This window comes from Capra hircus, chromosome 15 (genome assembly GCF_001704415.2).
Source record: "Capra hircus breed San Clemente chromosome 15, ASM170441v1, whole genome shotgun sequence".
NCBI classification, from domain to species: domain Eukaryota; kingdom Metazoa; phylum Chordata; class Mammalia; order Artiodactyla; family Bovidae; genus Capra; species Capra hircus.
Genome location: NC_030822.1, coordinates 32,797,823 through 32,803,081, shown reverse-complemented (window position 1 = coordinate 32,803,081; position 5,259 = coordinate 32,797,823).

The window sequence follows — 5,259 nt, the reverse complement described above, 5'->3', positions numbered from 1 at the left end:
CATCCGGTCCCATCAGTTCATGGGAAATAGATGGGGAAACAGTGGAAACAGAGTCAGACTTTATCTTTTGGGGCTCCAAAATCACTGCAGATGGTGACTGCAGCCATGAAATTAAAAGACGTTTACTCCTTGGAAGAAAAGTTATGACCAACCTAGAAAGCATATTGAAAAGCAGAGACATTACTTTGCCAACAACAATCCATCTAGTCAAGGCTATGGTTTTTCCAGTGGTCATGTATGGATGTGAGAGTTGGACTGTGAAGAAAGCTGAGCACTGAACAGTGGTGTTGGAGAAGACTCTTGAGATTCCCTTGGACTGCAAGGAGATCAGTCCTGGGTGATCATTGGAAGGACAGAGGCTGAAACTCCAATACTTTGGCCACCTCATGCAAAGAGTTGACTCATTTGAAAAGACCCTGTTGCAGGGAAAAATTGAGGGCAGGAGGAGAAGGGGACGACAGAAAATGAGATGGCTGAATGGCATCACTGACGCAATGGGCATGAGTTTGGGTAAACTCTGGGAGTTGGTGATAGACAGGGAGGCCTGGCATGCTGCGATTGATGGGGTTGCAAAGAGTCGGACACAAATGAGTGACTAAACTGAACTAAACTGAATGGGACCAGGTGCCAAGATCTTAGTTTTTTTAATGTTGAGTTTTAAGCCAGCTTTTTCACTCTCCTTTAATTTTCATCAAGAGGGTCTTTAGTTCTTCACTTTCTGCCATACAGGAGGTGTCATCTACATATCTGAGGGTATTGATATTTCTCCCAGCAATCTTGATTCCAGCTTGAGCTTCATCCAGCCCAGTGTTTCTGATGATGTACTCTGCATATGCATTAAATAGCAGGGTGAACAACATACAGCCTTGATGTACTCCTTTTCCTATTTGGAACCAGTCTGTTGTTCCATGTCCAGTTCTAACTGTTGCTTCTTGACCTGCATATAGATTTCTCGAGAGGCAAGTCAGGTGGTCTGGTATTCCCATCTCTTTCAGAATTTTCCACACTTTATTGTGATCCACACAGTCAAAGGCTTTGGCATAGTCAATAAAGCAGAAATAGATGTTTTTCTGGAACTCACTTGCTTTTTCCATGATCCAGTAGATGTTCGCAATTTGATCTCTGGCTCCTCTGCCTTTTCTAAAACCAACTTGAACACTTGGAAGTTCGCAGTTCACGTATTGTTGAAGCCTGGCTTGGAGAATTTTGAGCATTACTTTATTACCATGTGAGATGAGTGCAATTGTGCGGTAGTTTGAGCATTCTTTGGCATTGCCTTTCTTTGGGATTGGAATGAAAACTGACCTTTTCCAGTCCTGTGGCCACTGCTGAATTTTCCAAATTTGTTGGTGTATTGAGTGAAGCACTTTCACAGCATCATCTTTCAGGATTTGAAATAGCTCCACTGGAATTCCATCACCTTCACTAGCTTTGTTCGTAGTGATGCTTCCTAAGGTCCACTTTACATTCCAGGATGTCTGGCTTTAGGTGAGTGATCACACCATCATGGTTATCTCAGTCATGAATATCTTTTCTGTAGAGTTCTTCTGTTTATTCTTACCACCTCTGCTTAATATTTTCTGCTTCTGTTAGGTCCATACCATTTCTGTCCTTTATTGTGCTCATCATTGCATGAAATGTTCTCTTGGTATCTCTAATTTTCTTGAAGAGATTTCTGGTCTTTCCCATTCTATTGTTTTCCTCTATTTCTTTGCATTGATCGCTGAGGAAGGGTTTCTTATCTCTCCTTGCTATTCTTTGGAACTCTGCATTCAGATGCTTATATCTTTCCTTTTCTCCTTTGTTTTTCATTTTTCTTCTTTTCTCAGCTATTTGTAAGGCCTCCTCAGATAGCCATTTTGCTTGTTTGATTTCTTTTTCTTGGGGGTGGTCTTCAAAACTGCCTCCTGTACAATGTCATGAACCTCTGTCCATAGTTCTTCAGGCACTCTATCAGATCTAATCCCTTAAATCTATTTGTCACTTCTACTGTATAGTTGTAAGGGATTTGATTTAGGTTATACCTGAATGGTCTAGTGGTTTTCCCTACCTTCTTCAATTTAAGTCTGAATTTGGCAAGAAGGAGTTCATGATCTGAGCCACAGTCATCTCCCGGTCTTGTTTTCACTGGCTGTATAGAGCTTTTCCATCTTTGGCTATGAAGAATATAATCAACCTTATTTTGGTATTGACAATCTGGTGATGTCCATGTGTAAAGTCTTCTCTTGTGTTGTTGGAAGAGGAGTTTGCTATGACCAGCGCATTCTCTTGAAAAAACTGTTAGCTTTTGCCCTGCTTCATTCTGTACCCCAAGGCCAAATTTGCCCATTACTCCAGGTATTTCTTGACTTCCTACTTTTGCATTCCAGTCGACTCATTGGAAAAGACTCTGATGCTGGGAGGGATTGGAGGCAGGAGGAAAAGGGGACAACAGAGGATGAGATGGCTGGATGGCATCACTGACTCAATGGATGTGAGTCTGAGTGAACTCCAGGAGTTGGTGATGGACAGGGAGGGCTGGCGTGCAGCAATTCATGGGATTGCAAAGAGCCGGACACGACTGAGCGACTGAACTGAACTGAACTGAACCCCCGAAATGATAAAGACATCTTTTTTGGCTGTTCTATAAGGTCTTGCAGGTCTTCATAGAACCGTTCAACTTCAGCTTCTTCAGCATTACTGGTCAGAGCATAAACCTGGACTACTCTGATATTGAATGGTTTGCCTTGGAAATGAACAGAGATCATTCTGTCATTTTTGAGATTGCATCCAAATACTGCATTCTGAACTCTTTTGCTTAATATGATGGCTACTCCAGTTCTTCTAAGGGATTCTTGCCCACAGTAGCAGATATAGTGGTCATCTGAGTTAAATTTACCCATTCTAGTTCATTTTAGCTTGCTGATTCCTAAAATGTTGATGTTCACTCTTGCCATCTCCTGTTTGACCACTTTCAATTCACCTTGATTCATGGACATAACATTCCATGTTCCTAAGCAATATTGCTCTTGACAGCATCTCACTTTACTTCCATCACCAATCACATTCACAACTGGGTGTTTTTGTTTTGGCTCCATCTCTCCATCCTTTCTGGAGTTATTTCTCCACTAATCTCCAGTAGCCTAATTGGGCATCTACCAACCTGGGGAGTTCATCTTTCATTGTCCTGTCTTTTTGCCTTTTCATACTGTTCATGGGGTTCTCAAGGCAAGAATACTGAAGTGGTTTGCCATTTCCTTTTCCAGTGGACCACTTTTTGTCAGAACTCTCCACCATGACCTGTCTGTCTTGGGTGGCCCTATATGGCATGACTCATAGTTTCACTGAGTTAGACAAGGCTGTGGTCCATGTGATTAGATTGGTTAGTTTTCTGTGAGGTTGGTTTTCATTCTATCTTCCCTCTGATGGAATAGGATAAGAGGCTTATGGAAGCTTCCTGATAGAATAGACTGACTGAGGGGGAAAGGGTCTTGTTCTGATGGGTGGGGCCATGGTCAGTAAATCTTTAATCCAATTTTCTGTTTGTTGGGTGGGCCTGTGTTCCCTCCCTGCTGGAGGGAACATTACCTATGGTGCAGGTAATGAAGATAATGGTGACCTCCTTCAGGAGGTCCCATGCATGCAGTGCTGCACTCAGTGCCCCCACCCTGCAGCAGTCTACTGCACACCCATGCCTCCGCCAGAGACTCCTGGACACTCACAGGCAAGTCTGGATCAGTCTCTTGTGTGGTCCCTGCTCCTTTTTCCTGAGTCCTGCTATGCACAAGATTTTGTCTGTGCCTTCCAACGTTCTGTTTCCCAGTCCTGTGTAAGTTCCAGCAGCTCTATGTTGGGGTTAATGGCGACCTCCAGTTGTTAGATGTCTGCATCTACATCCTAAAATCTTAAATGAGTAGCACTCCCAGGATAGAAGTGTAGTCTGAGCAGGATATTATTTTCATATCATCTATGAAATATGTGGCAGAAAGTGAAGAAGAACTAAAGAGCCTCTTGATGAAGGTGAAAGAGGAGAGTGAAAAAGTTGGCTTAAAGATCAACATTCAGAAAATGAAGATCATGGCATTCAGTCCTGTCACTCCATGGCAAATCGATGGAGAAACAGTGGCAGACGTTATTTTGAGGGGCTCTAAAATCACTGCAGATGGTGATTGCAGCCATGAAATTAAAAGACACTTACTCCTCAGAATGAAAGTTATGACCAATCTAGACAGCATATTAAAAAGCAGAGACATTACTTTGCCAGCAAATATCTGTCTAGTCAAGGCTATGGTTTTTCCAGTAGTCATGTATGGATGTGAGAGTAGGACTATAAAGAAAGTGGAGCACTGAAGAATTGATGCTTTTGAACTGTGGTGTTGGAGAAGACTCTTTTTTTTGTTTGTTTGTTTTTTATAATATAAATTTATTTATTTTAATTGGAGGCTCTTGAGAGTCCCTTGGACTGCAAGCTCCAACCAGTCCATACTAAAGGAAATCAGTCCTGAATATTCATTGTAAGGACTGATGTTGAACCTGAGACTACAGTACTTTGGCCCACCTGATGCAAATAGCTGACTCATTTGAAAAGACCCTGATGCTGGGAAAGACTGAAGGCAGGAGGAGAAGGACGACAGATGATGAGCTGGTTGGATGGCATCACCGACTTAATGGGCAGGAGTTTGGGTAAACTCCGGGAGTTAGTGATGGACAGGAAGGCCTGTTGTGTTGCAGTCCATGGGGTCACAAAGAGTTGGACACGACTGAGCAACTGAACTGGACTCACATCACTTCTGGGAACATCAGTTTCCTTATCAGCAGTGTAGGTCAGTAGTTTCTGCCCCTACAGTGTGGTTTTGAGAATTGCTTTAGGAATTAGAATCATGAGTAGCTAAGTACTTATATATTATTCCTTCTCTAGATACTTGAGCTGCTATTTAATCTGGAGGGTAAAGTCAATGTTCTATAAAGCTACATCACATACCTTTATTTGGTGATCCATTTAAAGGCCAACTTATTGTGATCAGGGATCCTACAGTGGGATCAGGGTTAGTTTCTGTGGGAAGGATAAGATTTACTTTCCTTGGAGCCTTTACATACTTCAGGCCACTTGATGGGGGCAGCCTGCTGGCAAAATATGCAGGCAATGCTAAGACATAATCATCTTGTCTTACTTCCTTGCATGAAGCTAATTTTCTTTTCCAGGCCCTTCTTTTATGAGTAGTAGTCCTTGTAGCTGTGGGACATACAATTAACTCTTTTCTAGAACTCTTCATTTATATC